The following is a 22,254-nucleotide window of genomic DNA, read 5'->3' on the forward strand; positions in this document are numbered from 1 at the left end:
CATGAGCTGCTAAAATTTGGCTGCTAAAGGCTAATCTGGTTAATCTTTTTAGGGCAGCATTGCAACAACTATAGGGGCAATCAACAAGAATTATGCTGAGGTGTGGTACAATGTCAGGCCATCATAGTAGTGTATGGTTTGTTGGATTTTGTGGAGAGATGAAACATTGAATGCTCTGAAAAAATAGCCATCCAAGCAGCCTTTCGGGTACAAAATGTTGAAGATAATGAACAATAGTCAGACGACAAGTTATTTGACATCTTTTTTTTTTCATGCTGGTCAAAATGGTATTTTTTGTACCAAAACAAACCATTTTGGTCAAAAGACACCATTTCATTTAAGTGAAATGACACAATTATGATTTTCTTAGGGTTTAATTAGGGATTTGACTAAATTCAATTTAGTCATTTGGTATTTGATTTATTTTAATTGCATCCCTAATTGACGTCGAATTTTTAATTTTATGCAATTTTACCCTTGCTAAACTCCAATATCAACCCTGAATTTTAGCGCTTTTTATTTATTTTGGTCTCTGGTTTTGAATTTATACAAATTGACCCTCAATTAACCATTAAAAATTCAATTTACTTCAATTTCACCTATGTTTTCAAACTAATTGAGTCTTCGAAGTTTAACGCTTTTTAAAAAAAGGTCCTTAGTTATGAATCTCTTTAATTTAACCCTTAATTGACCATAAACTTTGTTTTTCTTGCAATTATATCCTTGATTTCAATTAATTGGCTTCGTAAAAATTAAGTCTGGTCCTCTAAAATTCTAATTTTCTTAATTAATCCCAAATTGGGCTCTCAAACTTAATTTTTCACTAATTAAGTCTCTAATAATTTAATTTGACCTTGTATCTGCATTGTCTCTTTAGTCTTAAGTATAATGGGGTATGATTAGTCTTATAATTCCATCTAAAATTTCAGCTTGATTCTTCTATATATCTGAAACCTTTTGCAACCTACTTTTGCTAAGTTACCAGTCTTCTTTTTGTGATTGCTTTTGTTTTATATTTTTATTTTGAAAGAAAAAAGGTAAATTTCAGAGGAAGAACCAAAAAGTAGATTATGACAATCATTATATATACAAATTAGGAACCAAGGGTTAAATTGAAAACACATAAAACTTTACACAAAAGGAAAAATGATAAAAATATAGCAATCAAAACTAAAAGGATTGAATCTGAAATACCAATAATACTAAGGACCATAATGTATTTATTAGGGTAGGAGAGAAAAATGAAGAACAAAAGAAAGAAAGGATCATCAATGATAACTCGAGAATATTTTGACTGCACATGCCACCTAGGATGAAAGAGAAGACGCCGCCGCTATAAAGACACGATGTTTCCCATATAGTGGCGCATGATGTTGGTGCGTGATGTTAATGCGCCGCCAATGTTTTCTAATTAAAAATATTATTTTAATGTCAAATTACTACATTATATCCTCAAGCCAACCAACCATTAACCAAAAAACCAGAGCCAAAAGATCCTAACACCCTTGGTTCTTATGAATTAAATTCTTTGGATCCAAGTGTACATTTATAATTCAACTATTAATAAAAAAATAAAAATACCAATATATCCTAACACGATACAAATGATTTTTTTTAAAAAAAAACTCTTGGAGGTGTTTTTATTATTTTATTGTTCATAAAATAATGTATAGAAAAAAATATCCTTGTCCAAATCAACAATAATAAATGACTCGTGTGAAAATACCAAACTATTTCTTAATAAAAAACAAATAATTATTTTTTTCAAAACCATAGATGTCATCACTATTGTAGTGAATAGTGAACTGAGTCTATGGCCACACTAATTCTCCCATCAGTTCTAGTTTTAGTGTGTGTATATATCTTAGTGTAATATATATTAGACTTGGTTTAAACAAAATAGAGTTAGTAATACTAGAGAAGTCCAATTAAGCTAACTCCAGAAACAACCTACTAATAACTATGTTTTTATAATAGTTATAAAATCCACTTTAAAACTTGAACTAATTTAGTATTTTAATTTTTTATATTGTTGACTCTTAAATCTTCCTTGAGTTTAACTACTAGATCAATATCCAAAATAATCTAAAATAAATCTTGATAATAAGATGTTAGATTAATAAATTAACAAGATGATTTAAAGATGACATGCTAAATTAGCCGGGTTAATAACAATGATTTCAATTCAAATCCTCCATTTATAGTTGAATCCCCATTTCTAAACTGAAAACATAAGATTCATGTAAAATTATTTGAACATAAATAATGATGTATTCACAATCGTCTTCAAAGCCGTTTGTGAATGTATTTGAAATGATGTTTCTTAGAAACTTTAAACTTTTTTATATAAAATTAATCTTTTCAAATATTTTTCCGTTTCAATATTTCTTACGTTGTGAGTCCAAAAGAACAGCCAGCACGCCACGCCACGCGTTAATTCTTTGTCCGTTTCGATTTCAATTTCAACGTTCCTTCCCATTTATTTTCCCAGAAAATCAAAGTCCCAAACCCTAACTAATTGGGAAAAAAAATAAATTCATGATGAACATCTCGCTAATCGCCGATACAGCTACCATAGCTGCACAACAAACCCTATGTTCTGGAAACTCGCTGCTCCTCCATCGCCAAAACTGCATCAACCTCTACGCCGTCATCGTCGATGCCTTGGCTTCGCCGCCTGTCAAATACAAGACCTCCCGTCGCACCATCCTCCGGAAACGGCGACAGACCAGGAGTAGATCGAAAACTTATGGAGATGCCGGCGATTGGGGAGAGGAGTATGGTTTTTTCGGCGGTGGAGGCGGCTGGGGCGGTTTTGGTGGCGGCGGCAGGGGGTGGAATTTCGATAAATTCGGAGGGCATGATTGGGATGAATCTTCGGGGTGGTTTTCCTCGCGGTCTTCGGATTTTGCTTACGGGTTTGTTTATGAGGTGATGTATTGGATTGCCTTGTCGAATTGCGTGCATTTTGCGTTTAAGAAAGTTGTTAGGCTCGTGGCTAATGGCATTGGTGGTACCGAGAGAGGGAAAGTGGTGCCTTTGAGATTGGGTACCATTTGCTAATTCGGTAACTGAAAGGGTATTATAGAACATCTTTTCTACAATGCAATGTACATATTGTATATAATTCTTCTCATCTTTTTAAATTAATAGTTTGTGATTTGGTTCAATGCGTATGACCTGCCTTTTGATTATTTGATGACTGCATGATCTGTTTGAGGAATGTTTTCTTTGTTGAATGGATCATTGGTTAGTGATTATAGAAAATTGAAAGTTTTTGATTGTGTCAATTAGAAGTGGATAGTAGAGGATATGTTTATATTTTTCCTATGTTCAGATTAATGTTGGAGATGATGGAGTCTCATATTTTATGTTTATTTGTTGGTGGCATCATTTTTGGTTAATGGTGTTTCTATCTCATCTGCAATTACGGGTGACTTGTTGCCTGGATGTCATTGAAATTTTGAGGGAAGAGTAGAAGTCTTTTTCTTTTTTAAAGTATCTGTTTGATGTTGGCTGTGGTGAAAGGTAGAAATCGAAGTTCATTTATTGTAATTCCTTCCTTTATATGGGCAGGAATTATGCTTGATATTGGTTAAGAATTTGCCAACACAACTCTTAGTATTGGATACAAATGTTGTCAACAAGGGCTATTATCTGGGGTGGGTGGATATTCAAGTAGTATCTGGCACTTGATCTGTCATGAAAAGTTAGACAGTGGTTACTCAAAGGTGAACTGAAGACTTATGTGCCATTGATGCAAATTAAAACTTACATAAAATTGTCACTCTTAACTCTAATTTTGTAGGCTACAGAATTAGCATTTCCATTAGAATCTTCCTTTTTTATGCTGATTATATGGAGTTTCTTTAGAGGTTCTTGCTTCAGATAGTCATACTCTACGCAAGACTAGTGGAAAAAAAAAATAGAGGTATTATAGGTATTTGTTATAATGTTGCGTTCCATGACATAAGGTAAACTGTCCTTGAGTTCAAGTTGATAACCTCCACTCAAATAATTACACGCTTGAGTACAAGGGGTGAGGGCACAATTGTGAGAGGGGAAGTAGGGTGGTTTTTATTTTCACTGGATTATCAGAATAGTGTCATGAATCTAACAGGCTTGGAAGAATGGTAATACAGCAGTTGAACAAGAGTTGAAAAACCACCCTGGCCTCTTAACTGTCTAACAATGCTATGTTGCAGCTATGACCGGCCGATGCCTGTAGACCATGGGATTTGATTGCTCTTTAATTGCTCATGTTACTTTTTGAGGCGTAGCATCTCTATAGTTTAATTGCTTATGTAAAGGTAGTGACATGATTTCGATTTCCTTTTCTTCAGTTTTGAATTTGCAATAGAGGTACCCCGCCTTTATTGAGATCGTGTTTCCACAACTGACAATCTATCTGGTGATGTTTTTGAAAAATATCGAAGGGCTAGAAGCTATAGTGCTGATGATGTTTTGGATTGAGACCTTTTGATAATAAGATATCAATCAGCTTCCATGTTGGAAATTGGAGTGTTTTAAATATTGTGAGAGAAGTCAGATTTCCATGATTATGGGGCAATAAGAAAACATTTTTCCTGCTAGACGATTGCAGTGAATGGTATGCAGCTGATCAGTTATAACCATTCTAAGACACTCTAAAGGCTGTTTGAGTAATGTTCTATTCTCCAAACTCCATTCTTTGGATTACATATCATAGCACATTTTCTTTCATGAGCTGATGGGTTTCTGCAGTTTTGTTCTCAAATGTTCTCTTGTTTCTGGCATGTTTTCTGCTGAGGAGATGTTTAGGGTTCTGTTTGGGTGAAATTTCTTAACCTTCCCTTTGAATGCTGGATGATTAGTATTTAAAAGTGTATTTTTATCAAGGTTTTATATCATCATTTTGCACTTGAAATATCAATAACTATTTAACTAAAGCATGTTTTATAATAACATATCTAATAATATAAGATACTTTTAATTTATGGTAAATATTCAACTTTAAATGCAAGCCTATCAGATAAATGAAATAATTGATTGATGAGTTTAAGTACTGAAATTGAAAGGACATAGAGAGAGTTAAACTTAAAAAAGAGATGTTTCAGTCCAAACTGGAATACTGTTCGTTAATTGGGTTATATCTGGAGCTGTAGATCTCGGATTTATGTATGCTTTATATGGATTGGTAAAATAAGACATAGACCTAAAACTTTTATGTGGAGTTCAAGATTTGAAAATGTCATTTTCAAGTCTAAATTATAGCAACAATGGAGAAGTCTGAATCTGTCCTGCAACCTAGATATTGTTCAGTGTTCAGCTCATATCTCGAGTTCTAGAAGTCTAAATAACCTCAATATTTTTTTTTTTCTAGAAAGATGAGACAATTTCCTAGAACTTTCATGGTATAAGTGGTTCAAATTCAGACGTTATCAATGATGTTTTGTTCAGATAAGAAGATAAGCATTGTCACCATGTCAAGATGTGGCCACCCACTCAACAATTAGTTATCAAATCAATAGTTTTGAATTTTTGCCTATAAAAGAAGGCATTTGCCATGCATTTAGGTATATTGGTTTCCAAATCAAGATCATGCTCTTTATTTTTTTATTTGTATTTTTATAATGTTTAAGTTTTATTTAATGTTATATTTTTCTTAATCTATTGTTTATGCTTTTCATTTCCTTTACCATACTTGTGTTGTTTATTTATATTTATCTTCTTTATTATATTTAGTTAAATTTATTATGTCAAGGCAAAAAGGTTTCACTAATAGTGTTAGAATATGAATAATATAAACTCAACATGGACTTCAATGTTTATATCTAAGAAAGTTTGTTATTAACATGTCTTATTTTTTTATCTTACTAATTTTTAATACCTTGCTTGTTAAATGATTAATCTAGATTTGTGTTGTATAACACTTGGTACAACAAATGCTTAGCACTTTCATAGCCAACCGTATGATATAACCTACATCTGTGCTATAAAAAAACTTGATTTGTTGTTAACATAAGTTAACATCATGAATTCGTGACAATATTTAAAAGTTTGGTGTTACTTAAATAAGATAATTAATATGATTATGTTAAAAAATTATAATGAATTATTAAGGATAAATAATCCGATTAGAACCTTTTTTGTGTGTGGTTTCCAGTTGATTAATAAAAAGAATTTATACTATATGTATTTTTTAATACTATTCATGGATCTTCTAACCTTGACAATTATTTTATCATTGTTTAATCTTCACATTAATCTTACATCTCAAAGTCCTCTTTACCTCCTCCTCCTCCTCCTCCTTATTATTATTATTATTATTATTATTTATAATTTATATAGTTCACCTCCTTATGGTTCGACCTCGGTCTTGTCGGGTTATTTATTAATTTGACATTCCTGCACTTGGGAGAAGACATCAATCTTTTGATCATGTCAAGTTTTTTGGTGCCGTTGCTAGGGAGGTAAATTTCTATACAATTATAAATTTTGTTATATTTTTCTCCTTTTACTTTTCTTTCTTCTAACTTTTGTTTCTTGTGTTTTGTCTCCTTTTCTTTTTCCTTTTCTTTTCTTCTTTTTATTATTTTCCTACACGTGCATGAGAGTTTGGTTACATACATAAAATGATAAACTTTATAGGGTATCCTCATTATTTTCAGAAAATATGGCCGAAGAAGATAATCAGTCACTTCATAATGAGAATAACCAAGTTAGAATACTTAGAGACCACATGAATCCTACAAAAACAAATGCTTCCTCATGTATAGTTTTCCCTCATAATGCATCTCATTTTAATTTTAAGCCAAATATTATTCAACTTTTACCTTCTTTTAATGGTTTAGATCTAAAAAATCTAGACTTGCATTTGAGAGAATTTGAAAAAGTTTGTAACACTTATAATAACTTAAATTATAACATGAATACCATTAGATTAAAGCTTTTTCCTTTTTCATTAAAAGATAAAGCAAAACATTGCTACAAAATCTTAGGTCAGGATCCATTCGTGCTTGGGATGCAATGCAATAACAATTTTTAAAGAACTTTTTTTCCATCTCACATAACAAACTCTTTCAAAAGACAAATAACCACTTTCACTCAAAAACCAGGGGAAACATTTTACCAATGTTGGGATAGGTATCGAAACTTGCTTAATACTTGCCTTTATCATGGTTTTGAAACACGGAGATTGGTTTCACATTTTTATAAAGGATTAACACCTAAAGATAGGCAAATGATGGAATTGATGTGCAATGGAATTTTTGAAGATAAAAACCTTGATAAAGCAATGGAGTACCTAGATTTGCTAGTTGAAAATGCTTAAAATTTGGACACTACGGGCACTGATGAGGTACCGGGTAAAACTCAACCTCATACATCTAGTGGTGGTATGTACAATCTTAGGGAAGATTATGACATCTAAGCCAAATTTGCATCTTTAGCTAGAAAAGTAGAGGCACTTAAATGTAAAAAAAATAGTTAATTAAAATCTGTTTAAGACATTATGTGTCAAATCTGTGAAACAAATAAACATGCAACTAATGAATGTCCAACTTTGTCTTCTTTTAAAGAATGTCTCCATGAACAAGCCCATGCTTTAAACATTTTTCAAAGGCCCAATCATAACCCATACTCGTAAACATATAACACTGTTGGAGAAATCACCCAAATTTCAGTTCAAAGAGTGATAACAATAATGCATAAATTTCACAACCACTGTTTTAAGCACACCATAATTTACAAAATTCTCATGGATATATGCATCTCATTATGCGTTACCTCCTAGAAGAAATCTTGAAGAAACATTGCATGCATTCATTGAAAAGCAAGAGACAATAAACACTTAACACTCAACTTGTTCAAAGCATGATAGGTTTTAAAGATGATCTTGCAAAATTCACATCTGCTCTTAGTTTTCAAGAGAACGGTAAGTTTCCATCTCAACCACAGTAAAATCCAAAGGGGCAATACAATGCAAATGCAAGTAGTTCCAGAAGCCAACACATGGATGTAGTCAAATTAGTCATCACTCTTCGCAGTGGTAAGGTTATTGAAAAACTAACTTTTGAACCTTGTGAGAAAGATGATGAGTCAATCTATGAGGGTAAGGAAGGGGTTGAATCTGAACATTGCAACGAAAAGACTGATTCCCCACCAGCACTTCCATTTCCTCATGCCATGACCAAACAAGAAGAAATCGAGGATGAAAAAGGCATTGAAAATGTTGTCGCAGATCATTTGTCAAAATTGATAATAGATTCAACATCCAACATCACACCAATCGATGATTACTTTCCTGATGAATCTTTACTCTCTCTTAGTTCAATCCTTAGTTTGCTAAAAATATCAATTTTCTCGCTTTAGGATTTTTGCTAGCTTATTTGGTTAAACCAAGATAAAAGAAATTTTTTGAGCAAAGTGCAAAACTTTTATTGGAATGACCCTTACTTATTCAAATATTGTCCTGATCAAATATTTCAAAAATGTATTCCTGATAATGAGGTAAGTAGTGTCATTACATTTTGTCACTTTGAAGCACACGGGGATCATTTCTCATAAAAAAAGATGACTGCAAAAATCTTACAAAGTGGATTTTACTGGCCCACCATGTTCAAGGACTCATATGCATTCTGCAAAACCTGTGAAAATTGTAAAAAGGTGGGATTTATTTCAAAACATAGAGAGTCTTTATATAATCTTCTATTGACTCTTAAGTCTCATCATAGTGGAGAAGTGCATCATCAAATTCATGATTTATTGCCCCATTTTCATAAAGAAAATGCTCATCATAGTCTTGGAAATCTGACTAAAAAAAGACCATGTTTGCCAGTTTTTAAGAAAACTAAATAGGAAGCCTATCCTTGACCCATAGAGGGCATTTAAGCCCTTCTTGGATGTAAAACCAAGGGAAGATGTGAGCCACAATTGCAACTACATATACATACACATGTTTGTTAAAAAGAAAGAACAAAAAAAAAAAGGGAAGAAAGAGAGAGACTCCAGCTGGCTTCCATATAGGTGATATGATTGCATTTTCTTTTTCTCATCTATAAAACCTTCTTCTTCTTTCCTTCATTTCTACTGAACCCATACATTCTACCAGCATAGACAGGTCTTGAAATGGCAGGATCCTCAACTCTTAAAATAAAAAATATTTGTGTTTTTTATGGATCCGGTCCTGGGAAAGAAAAAGAGTTTATAGAATCCGCAAATCATCTTGGTTAGATACTAACTAAGATAAAGATTTATTTAGTATATGAGAGAGACAACTTTAGGTTAATGGGGAGTGTGTCAACAACTGCATTCTTAGGAGGAAGTCAAGTTTTGGGGGCCGTCCCCAAAGCTTTAGCAAAAAGGAGGCATCATTGGAAAAACAATTGGAGAAGAACTACAGGTCCCCACAATGTCTGATTGAATGAATGCAATGTTTAACCATTTTGATGCCTTCATTGCCTTATCAGGTGGTCTGGGCACATTGAAAGAGATCTTTCATATTTCCTCTTGGGCTCAACTACATATTTACCATAAACCCATAGGTCTGTTAAATGTTAATGATTTTTTATAATAAGTTGTGTTTTCTTGATCATGCTGTGGAACATGAATTTCTAACATCTTCGGCGTGACAAATCATCATCTCTGCTGCTACTGCTAAAGAATTGATTGACCAACTACAATCTTTCATCCCTGTAATTGATCCCTCAATGAGTCGCATAAATTGGTCAACTAAGGAAAGCCGTAAAAAGCTTAGATTGGATTTGAGCCTTTATTTGTAAAAACTTTGTGTCTTTTGGTTTTATTATTGTGTTTTGTTGTTTCTTATATTTGTTTAAGTGTGTTTCAGGTTTGTCAGTGTTCGCTATTTTAGGTGATGTCTTCTATACTTTATCTTTCTATCTTAGGACATTGAGGACACTGTCTCATTTGGGTTAGGGGGAAAGGGTAGTAGTTGATTTAAAAAAAAACAAACAAACTGTGTTTTCTATTTAATAAACTATTTACAAAACTATTATTACTAGGATGACAGAGTAAAGGAGTTCTTTTGTTAAAGTGACTTTTAAGACACATTTTAGTAAACATTGTTAACAAGTTCTCTCAGAATACTTCTTGAAATATTCAGGTTTACAAACTCTCGTATTGTTATCACTTGATTCTGCTTATATGCTCATTTAACAAGTATTCTTAAATCTTCATTTTCACACACACACACACACACACACTTTAACATATGATTGTGGGTTGCACATTGGATTATTACATTATTTATATTCTTTTGTTTAAGATAACAACTAATGGAAATGGATTGTATATAATTTGCTAAAAAAAAAAAAAAAAAAAAAAAAAAAATAATGATAATAAAAACGTAGATAAGTTTGGTTTCGTAGCCTCCCTAACCAAAACAATTAAGCCCGAAGGGGTGTTTTAACACTTAATACCGTAAAGTCAACTGACTTGGGAGCTGTTGGCCCAACACTTGTTACATGGGTTGAGGAGAAAAGCTTGAGGGAATCAAACATTGCACTATCTACATATCAGTATTTGTAACTCGAGTTACTAAGCACGTTGGGGTGTTTCAACAACTAATGCCCTAAGACCACTTGGTCTAGGAGTCATTAGCCGAAAGCTCGTTACATAGGTTAAAGATGCATTGTGTTTTAAGCTATATGTATATATATTTAAAAAAAAAAGAAAAAAAAGATAATAATCCTAACTTAAGGAAGTTAACCTTAAACATTATAACATAAATTTTGTCTTCTTCCAAGTAAAGCCCTATAACTATATGTTAATATTTTTAGTACAAAAGAAAGGTTTATTAATATCTTGTGTAAGAGGTATTGAGCAGATAAATAAATTTAATAAGAGTTTGCTTATCTGAATAGATTAATGAAAGTTGAATGATGAATGCCTTGCTTTGTGGAATTTGCAAATTGTTTTTCTATTTTAGTGATTTGATTACTACGGACTAGTAATAAACTGGTTGGGGGGTGTGATTAGTACTTAAAAGTGCATTTTTATTAAGGTTTTATATCATCATTTTGCACTTGAAATATCAATAACTCTTTAACTAAAGCATGTTTTATAATAACATATCTAATACTATAAAATACCTTTAATTTATGGTAAATGTTCATCTGAAATGCAAACCTATCAGATAAATGAAAGGATTGATTGATGAGTTTAAGTACTGAAATTGAAAGGACAAAGAGAGGGCCAAACTTAGAAAAGAGATATTGGTTCAGTCCAAACTAGAACACTGTTCGGCAATTAGGTCATATCTAGAGCTATAGATCTCGGATTTAGGTCTGTTTTATATGGATGGAAAGATAAGACATAGGCCTAAAACTTTTACGTGGAGTCCAAGATTTTAAAAGGCCGTTTTCAAGTTCAAATTATAACAATAACGGAGAAATTTGAATCTGTCCTATAGCCCATATCTCGAGTTTTAGAAGTCCAAATGATCTCAATTTCCCCCCTAGAAAGATAAGACAATTTCCTAGAATTTTTATGAGTACAAGTGGTTTAAATTCAGATGGTATCAATGATGTTTTGTTCAGACATGAAGATAAGCATTGTTACCAAGTCAAGATGTGGCCACTCACTCAACAATTTGTCATCAAATCAATAGTTCCAAATTTTGGCCTATAAAAGGAGGTATTTTCCATGCATTTAGGTATCTTGGTTTCCAGATCAAGATCATGCTCTTTATTTTATTTTTTTTATATTTTTGTAATATTTAAGTTTAATTTCATGTTATATTTTCCTTAATCTCTTGTTTATGCTTTTCATTTCCTTTACTATACTTATGTTCTTATGTTGTTTATTTATGTTTATCTTCTTTATTATATTTAGCTAAGTTTATTATGTCAAGGTGAAAAGGTTTCACTAATGGTGTTAGAATATGTATAATATAAACTTAACATGGACTTCAAAGTTTATATCCAAGAAAGTTTGTTATTAACATGTCTTATCTTTTTATCTCACTAATTCTTAATACTTTGCTTGTTAAATGCTTAATCTAGATTTGTGTTGTATAACACTTGGTACAACAAATACTTGACTCTTTCATAGCCAACCGTGTGGTATAACCTACACCTGTGCTATGAAAGGAACTTGATTTGTTGTTAACATAAGTTAGCATCATGAATTCCTGACAATATTTAAGAGTTTGGTATTACTTAAATAAGATAATTAATATGATCATGTTAAAAATTTATAATGAACTATACAAAATAAATCATCTGATTGGAACCTTCTTTATGTGTGGTTTCCAATTGATTAATAAAAAGAATTTATACTATACTTATTTCTAATACTATTAGTGGATCCTCTAGCCTTAACAATTATTTTATCATTGTTTAATCTTCACATTAATCTTACATCTCAAAGTCTTCTTCACCTCATTATTATTATTATTATTATTATTATTATTATTATTTATAATTTATATAGTTCACCTTCCTGTGGTTTGGCCCTGGTCTTACCGAGTTATTTATTACTTCGACACTCCTGTACTTGGGAGAAGACATCAATCTTTTGATCCTGTGACTAGACCCCTAATTATTTATCAAAGCTTGCCAGCATGTTTGGGAAACCTTTGCAGAGTGATAGATTAACCACAACTATGGCACGACTTTCCTATGCTAGGGTCCTGGTAAAGGTGAATTTCATGGATGTCCTGCCTTCTTCTATTAAAGTTATATTTCCTAATGGCTCAACTCTGAATCAAGAAGTTGTTTATGAAACTCTGCCAAGATTCTACAAACTATACTGAGTCCTTAGCCATTCTACTGCAGCATGTCCTTCAGCTAGTAGTAAGTTGGCACCTCAGGGTAGTGGTGAATCAGAGAGCAGGAATTGGGGGAGTGCTCTCCAAAGATTGGGTCCTACAGGAGACCAGGTTGTGAAAAACACTAAGACCATACAGGTTGAGTAGGCTTATGACCTAATGTAAAAATCGTTCCCGCAAGCATCACAACAGCACTACAAGGGAGCAGGTTGTGGTCTCATCCCAGGCTGTTATTGGTAAGAGCAAGCAATAAAGTTTGAGCTCAATGATGGTGGTTGAGGTTGACAGTAATAGTAAGGGTAAGGAGAAGGAAGTAACAGGCACGGTGGATGTTCAAGTGGTGCCTTCTTGTGAAGGCCCACAATAGGTCATTGTTGATGACCAAGCTCATATTACATCTCAGTCTAAAATGGTTCCTGTAAGCTTGCCAGCTGGTTCTGTGAACAAGGTTAAAGCTGTAGCTATTCTAGTTCTAGGGGTGACTTACCGGTATAGTATAAGGGGTCGCAATCAGAGACACGGTGGTAGTGGTAGGAGGGTTCCTCCTTCCCCTACAAACACATGATTATTTCTTGCTGGAATATCAGGGGTCTTAACAATCCCCTGAAACAACATGAGGTTGTTCGCCTCATGAAGAAGAAGAAGGTGGATGTTTGTGGTTTTCTTGAAATCAAGATGCTCTCTTCTAGGGTTGCTTGTATGCAACAGTTTTGCCTTAAGCACTGAAAGTTGTTTTTCTAATGCTGATATTGCTGGTACTGCCTGTATTGTTGTGTTTTGGAACCTTGCTACGGTTAAAGTGGACTTGCTTAACTCTTCTGCTCAAGGACTTTATCTTTCAGTTAGTAGTCTGATCTCTCAATATAGCTTCATGGTCACTTTTGTTTATGGCTTTAACACTACTGTAGCTCGCCGATCTCTATGGGAGGATTTGCGGAGATGGTGTTCTACTTGTCCATGGATGGTTCTCGGTGATTTCAATTCTGTGCTTTCTCAGGTAGATAAGCATAATGGTGCAGCTGTTTCTACTTACAAAACCTTAGACTTTCAAGAATGCTGTTCTGATCTTGGGCTGCATGATCTCAACTATACTGGTTGCCATTTTAGCTGGATAAATGGTAATCTTTGGAGTAAGCTGGACCGAGTTTTGTTTAACCCTTTTTGGTCCTGTTTGTAGTGCTCAGCTTATGTTCACTTTGACACGCCCGGTGCCTTTACAGATCACTCTCCAGCATTAGTTTGTTTTGATCCGCGAGTGCCGGGTCGCCACAATTTCAAATTCTTCAATATGTGGGCTTCACATGATCAGTTTATAGAGATTGTCTCTAGAATTCGGTCTATTTCTATATATGGCACTCCGATGTAAACTCTTTGCAGGAAGCTTAAATCTCTAAAGGGGCCATTAAAGGAACTCAATAAGCTCCACTTTAGCCATATTTCTGAACATGTATCAAGACTTGAAACTGAGTTAGATCTTTATCAAATTGTACTTCACCATGACAGAGACAACTATCTTCTATTAGAGCAAGACAAACTCCTTTGGTTGAAGTTGTTGAGGTTGAAATGTATAGAAAACATGTTCTTTAGCCAGAAAGTCAAATGCAATTTTCTCAAGGAGAGTGACAAGGGCTCTAGGTTTTTTCATGCCCTTATGAGTCAGAACCACCAGAGAAATTTTATTCCAGCCATTCAGTGTAGCCATGGTAATCTTAGCATCTCTTTGGAAGAAGTAGGAGCTGAATTTGTGCAATACTACCAGTGCTTGCTTGGTACTTCAAAAAGCTATTATCCCCCTGGATAGTGTTGTTATCCAATGTGGGCCTTGCATAGATCCAAGTTCTCATGATTTTCTCCTTTCTCCAGTTTCCAATGACATTCAGAAGGCCATGTTCAGTATTGAGAATGAGAAAGCTTTTGGTCTCGATGGCTACTCCTCTCTTTTCTTCAAGCAAGTTTGGGGTGTTGTGGGGAGAGATTTCTATGTTGCTATGCAAGACTTTTTCATCTCTAGCAGACTTCTCAAACAAATTAATCACTCAGTCATTTCTTTGGTCCCCAAATCGGAAAATGTATCTTCTATAAGTGACTTCAAGCCGATCTTATGCTGCAATATGATCTTTAAGGTTTTTGCCAAAATTCTTGTTGGTCGCTTTGCTTATATTCTGTCCTGCATCATCAACCCCATGCAGAATGCTTTTTGGGTGGTAGATTAATGAGTGATAATATTAACTTAGTTCAAGAACTTTTTCGATAGTATAACATGAAACGATCCCCTCCCACTCTCTAATGAAAGTTGATTTTCGAAAGGCTTTGATTCAGTCCATTGAAACTTTATAGGGGATCTATTACGACAATTTGGCTTCCCTAAGAGATTTGCTCACCTTATCATGCAATGTTTTTCCACAACCTCCTTCTCTATTGTTGTACATGGTGATTTGTATGGGTTCTTCCTTGGAAAAAGTGGGGTGCGACAAAGAGACCCTTTGCCCCCTATTTGTTTATTTGTTGCATGGAATACTTATCTAGGATGCTCATACCTATCTCTAAATCATTGCAGAATGTATGGGAAAGGGGTGATGCGGTGCTGTATTCCTCTCTTATTCATGTGGATAGTTAGTCACTTGGAAACCTCAAAAGAAGTCTTCAATAATTTTTGGTGGTTTAACATGAGGTCTCTAGAGTTGGTGCTGACTGAAGAATGGAGTGATTTGGATGAAAAGGCATGGGTAAAGAAATACCAAGCACTTCCCTAAAGTAATTTTAGATGGAGAGCTCCTTGGGTAAGCGATTCATCTTACCTCATGGGTTGTTGTGAAAAGCATGGGTTCCATTGATTGGCTTAATTGGTTATATCAGTTACTCACCCTCATTGGTGGCCAAATAGTTTGGAGGAGTACAATACGTGCTAAGAACTTGGGGGTTAGCCGAATATACTGGTCTATTTAAAGAAGCCAGCTCTTTAGACATGTTAGAAGCCATCATAAATGACTGGAAGCAGCCTGTTTTGGTCTATAAGGAAAAGCATAAAAAAGAGTTCTCAGTTAGTCCTACATATTCAATGTGGAGGAGTGGTGGCTCATTTAAGATACTTCAAGAGGCAAAAGAGCAAAGAAGAGGCCAAGATAAGCCATCTGTGACATTGGAGCTGAAAAGAAAAAAGGGTCAACAATGAGGAAGATCTCCAAGAAGAGTTGGATAAGTTGAGGATTGAGCTTGGCAATAGCAAAAATCATCATAAATTCCTGGAAAACCAACTTTTGAAAGAAAAAGGGATGAAGGCTTCTCTAGATCAGTAATTGAAGGAAAAAGATGAGCAAATTGTTAAGTTGAGGAAGAACCAACATGAATCAAAGGAGCAACCAGAGGAAGGGAAGGTCAAGTATGACGAGTTGGTAAACAAGCATGTAATGGTGGAGTAGGAATTAGTGACTCTAAAAAGGGCCTTAAAAAGTAGAAAGTTTGCTGACAAAGAGATAATAGCTTCTCTAAAGAAAGAAAGGGACCAATATAAATTAAAATGGGAAGTTGAAAAGGAGAATAGCAGGTTAGCTGATCTCACCATTGAAGAAGAACGAAGCTTGAGAACTCGATACCAGGTACATGCTGAAGATGAGAGAGAAGCAAGGAGGATAGCTGAGTCAGACATGAAGGAATACCTGGACAAAATAAATGGTATGAGAAATCGAGTTTGTGTGATACAAGCCGAGCTTGAGTCTTGAGAAGAAGAAGCAAAGAAGATGCAAGAACAATTTGAGGAATGGCAAGACTATATCAGTAGCCTTGATGTACAACTAAATACTAAGGTAGCTGAGTTTGATATAGAGAAGGAGGAATTGCAAAGGGTTATAAAACAGATTGAGTAGTTGGAAAAGATGGTTCAAATCTTGGAGAAAAACAATGAATCATTAGCCGCTAGTAATGAAACACTGCTTCAAGATAATACCTTGTTCCATTATAGGATCGAACAAACTGACAAGCTAATTGACATGGTGGCTTGAAAAGCAAATGAGCTACGAGTGAAGGCTTTCAGGATTGGCAACACCCATCTTAGATATGAGGAATATTTGAATGAAGTTTCCTCTTTCATCAGGAATGTAGCCAATAGAGGATTAACATTTGAATAAAAATACTTTGTATGAACCATCTATATAGGCCTAAGCCTACTTTCGAACTTTTGTAATGTGTATGGAATTCAATCAATCAAAGGACTTGGGTAAAACCTCTTTGAGCATATCAGACTTCAGATTCTACCTGTATTTGACATAGGAAGTGATGGATTAGCTTTTTAACCCATATACATGCATCTTTTTCATTTTTGCATTCGTATTCATGCATTCATTATAACACGTATGCATACACTAAGTTAAAATATAGGTCCCTAAAGAGTCTACAACACCCGACTTCGAGCAAGAACATAGAAGACGAAGAGCGTGCTTACCATGAAGCTCATTTCCAAGAAGAGTTGGATTCTCTAAAGGTTAGTATGGCTCGTCTCACCAGCTTACTCGAGCAAGCATTAAGGAATACTTTTGGTGAATGCCCTTCCACTAGACCTGCCACTTTCCTACCAAATCAACCTGAAGAAATAATTGGAGAACAAGTATAGGAGCCCCGACACAATCCAGCATTTGTGCAGTCAACAACACCAGCATCAACACCTGTAGTCGCAGATGCATTCGCTAACGAGTCCCATAAAACCAAGCCATTTGATGACATTGATCAAGACAAGATGGTAGTACTAGAGGCCAAGATTAGGGCTATTGAAGGAGTAGACTTATATGACCTAGTACGAGCCACATAAATGTGTCTAGTCCCTAATATAGTGGTACCAAAGAAATTTCGAGTTCCTGAATTTATCAAATATACCGGAACCTAGTGCCCTGTTACCCATCTCAAATTTGATTGCAATAAAATGGCAAAAGTAGTGCACAATAAGAACCTATTGATGCACTTCTTCCAAGACAGCTTGAGTGGAGTGGCATTGAGTTGGTATATGAGGTTAGATAATACCAGGATTCATACATGGAAGGATCTTGTAGATGCTTTCATCAAGCAATACCAATACAATATGGATATTGCTTTGGACAAAACTAGTCTGTCTAATCTGGAGAAAGGAGACAAAGAGAGTATAAGGGAGTATGCCTAGAGGTGGAGAGATTTGGCAGCACAGGAACATCCCCTACTTCTAGAAAAGGAAATGGTTACTCTGTTTGCTAACACGCTAAAAGCGTCATACTACAAACACGTGATGGGTAGTTCGGCTCAATAATTTACTGATATCGTGGCAGTAGCAAAGTGAATAGAGTAAGGAGTAAAGAGTGGGAGAATCTCGGCACCCATGGAAAAAAAGGGTTTTGGAGTAAAAAAGAGGGAGATTGATCATGTTGAAAGTAGCTATAAAAGGAAGAAAGGCCAATTCCAAAGATATAACACTCCATCCCTTTCATCCCAAATTGCCAACACTAATTTCAACTTCTCGATCCCAGCCAGAAAACCTGAACCCCAAAACCACCAAGTAAAAAACCAAACTGAAAGTTTTCCTAAAATGAACTACTAAAGAACCCAAGAACAATTGTCGCCATTGCTGTTACCCCTGAATGAGATGTACAAAAAGCTACCAAATATCAGACAAGTACCCCTTGTACCTTTAACACCTCTAAAACCGCCTTACCCTAGCTATTATAAGCCAGATCTTACTTGCGAATACTATGCCAGTGTAGCTGGGCATAATATCCATACTTGTAATGCCTTTAAGAGAAAGCTTCTGCAATTGATCAAAGCAGGTTGGATAACATTTAAAGATGCCCCTAATGTGAATACGAACCCTCTACCCAATCATGCTTCAGGTAGCGGGTCTGTAAACATGTTAGAAATAGATCACTAAAAAATCTTGAAGGTGCTAATGGACAGGATCTACCAAATGATGGTATATGCAAGGTACAAAGAGGGTAGCAAGGAGTCTTGTGAACATCATAACATGGAAGGCCATGTGATTAGCCAGTGTGATGGCTTTCACAAACAAATGATGCAAATGATGAATCATGGATTGCTACGAATCGAGAGGGCAACAAATGAGGAGGTGTCCATGATGGAAGCACCAAATAAAGAGGTAAGTTGAGTACAATTCGTTACAGGAAAGCCACCCAAACTGGTCTTATCCAAACCAGTAGTGGCACATAAAGGGAATTACAATGCCTTACCTTATGATTATGGGTGTTCCTTTAAAAGCACTCAATAGCCACTTATTTTTCAAGTTGAAATTAGAGGATTAACCCGTAGTGGCAAATGTTTCACTCCAGAAGAACTGGAAAAACAAAGAAAAGCTAAGGGTAAAGAAGGGGTTGATGTGACCGAGAAAATAAATAAACCTGTCACAGAAGATGAAACCAATGAATTCTTGAAGATGATGAAACACAATGAATATAGTGTTGGTTGAACAACTCAAGAAAACTCCAACAAGAATATCGCTATTGTCTTTGATTTTAAGTTATGAGCCACATAGAAAGGCTCTACAGAAGGTATTGAATGAGGCACATGTTCCTCAGGACATCAATCAAGAAGCCATAAAATATTTGGTGGGAAGAATCCAAGCCTCGAATTATGTATACTTCACTAAAGATGAGTTGGGTCCCGATGGTACTGGGCATAACAAGCCACTATACATTACAGTGCGGTGTAAGGATATTCTAATTGGAAAATTACTCGTAGATAATGGTGTTGCGCTGAATGTCCTACCAAGGCATATGTTGAAAGAAATGCCTATCGATGAGTCACATATGAAACCTAACACATTGATGGTGAGAGCATATGATGGTTTGCCAAGACAGATAATTCGGACCTTAGAAGTAGAACTATATGCAGGGCTGCAGATGTTCTTGATAAAATTACAAGTAATGGACATTCACCCATCTTGCAGCATATTATTAGGGAGGCCGTGGATTCATGCAGCTGGAGTAGTGGCTTCTTCACTACACCAATGTTTAAAATATATCATGAATGAAATACTGATAACTGTCAAAGCTAAAGAGACAGTTTCTATGGTAAAAAATATAGCCATACCCTTCATTGAAGCGAGAGATTGTAGAGATGAGGATATTCATGCATTTTAAATTGTGAATACAGAATGGGTTCCTAAAGGTGCAGTGTTGAGAAAGCCCAAAATCCATGAAGCGACAAACATGGCTGCCAGATGCTTTCTGAAGAACGGGGCTCCTTTCCAATATAATCCTAAGATTGGACCGATTAAGCTAAAGAGTATGGATCAAAGATTTGGGCTTGGATATAAGCCCAAGAAAGATGACTATAAATGGGTTGCCCAGATTAGAAAGGAGGTAAGAATGGCAAGGATTGAAGGAAGAGAGATAGAAGAAGAGGAATTTGTCATCCCACCATTTCAAGTATCTTTCCCAAGGGCTACAGAAGTGATTAGATCCGGCATAGCAGATCTCCACATCAGTACCTTGGAGAGCCAATAAGGAAAACAGATAAAGGAAGCAGCTCTGGAAGTAAGGGATGAAGTTCTACCACAACTTTCCATTCACACCATTGATGAACCCCCTGCAAGATTTTTTGTGCGAAGATTGGCTAAAGGAGAGGTGTACCAGAATTGGAAGATGGGGATTGCTCCTATTGTGTTTAAAAAGTAATTCTCTTGTTTGATCGTGTTCGGATTTGTTTTTCTTTGTTTTGACTTGTGTTGATCTTGTTGGTAATTTAGCTCATGATACCGCAAGATTTTATATGTTAACTGAGCACTTTTATTTTATTAAGATCATGAATTTTCTAGTGTCCAATGTGTGCTTTCATCCTTTTATCCTTTCATGAATCACACTTACACAAGCACACCTTGCACTTTCAGGAATCCTAAAAGTTCCGTCGATTCACAAAACCATTACACTAAGAATAATTGGCCAAACTTTGATAATATGGTTGCAATGGGCAATGAAGAATGGAAGGAATAAGATATAAAAGAGTTTACTAGGTTGGTAGAACACTTCGAGAAGTCCTGGAAACCTGCTAGTGAAAAACTAGAAGTCATCAACTTGGGAAATGAGCAAGAAAAGAAGGAATTAAAGATTGGCACCCTTGTTACAACTGAAGAAAGAAATAGATTGGTCTCTCTTTTTCATGAATATGCAGATGTTTTTGCTCAGACTTATTCAGATATGCCTAGTCTAGATACTGATATAGTCGTACATAAAATTCCTTTAATAGAAGGAAGCAAACCAGTTAAGCAAAAAACCAAGCGAATGCGCCTGAACATGTTGCTCAGAGGTAAAGGCTAAGATTAAAAAATAGTGGGATGTAGGATTTTTAGATGTGGTCCAATATCCTCAATGGGTAGCTAATGTGGTTATAGTACCAAAAAAGGATGGCAAGATCTAGGTGTGTGTGGATTATAGAGATTTGAACAAGGCAAGCCCAAAAGATGATTTTCCTTTACCTCACATAGACATTCTAGTTGATAATGTTGCGAGAAATGCTATGTATTCTTTCATGGATGGATTCTCTTGTTATAACCAGATCATAATGGCAGAAGAAGACAAAGAGAAGACTATATTGTCACACCTTGGGGGACATTGACTATAAAGTAATGCCATTCAGATTGAAGAATGTTGGAGCCACATATTAAAGGGCAATGGTTACCCTATTTCATGATATGATGCACCAAGAAGTGGAGGTTTATGTTGATGACATACTTGCAAAATCAAAGAAGGAAGAAGATCATGTGCAAGTATTAAGGAGATTATTTGAAAGGTTGCAAAAATACCAATTAAAGTTGAACCCTGCAAAATGCTCATTCGGGGTAAAAATAGAAAAATTATTGGGCTTCATAGTAAGTGATCGAGGAAAAGAAGTTGATCCTAATAAAGCCAAAGCTATTCAAGAGATGCCTGCACCTAAGACATAAAAGGAAGTAAGAAGTTTCCTTGGGCGCCTAAATTACATAGCTCGGTTTATATCTTAGCTAACAATGACCTGTGAGCTAATTTTCTGCTTGCTCAGGAAGAAAAATCCTGGAGTATGGGACAATGACTGTCAGGAAGCCTTTGATAAAATAAAGAGGTATTTGCAAAATCCACCGCTGCTAGTACCTCCAACACTAGGAAGGCCTTTGATCTTGTATTTGACAGTAACAAAAACAACTATGGGCTGTGTGTTGGGACAACATGATGAGTCAGGAAGGAAAGAGCAAGCCATTAACTACTTGAGTAAAAAATTCAATGACCGTGAGTCGAAATACACAACAATTGAAAGGTTGTGTTTTGCCTTGGTTTGGAGTGCGAAAAGACTCAGGCAGTATATATCAAGGTTGTCAATTCCGTTTCGGTAGTCAGTTTCGGAGTGCCGTTTCGGGTTGTAACTGTTCATTATATATATATATATATATATATATTCCAAAACATAATTCAAATTCAAGATAAATTAATTATAAATTATGCAATAAACATAATGCAATAAATATAATTTCAAAATTTAAA

This window comes from Populus alba, chromosome 8 (assembly GCF_005239225.2).
Source record: "Populus alba chromosome 8, ASM523922v2, whole genome shotgun sequence".
In the NCBI taxonomy this organism is placed as follows: Eukaryota; Viridiplantae; Streptophyta; class Magnoliopsida; order Malpighiales; family Salicaceae; genus Populus; species Populus alba.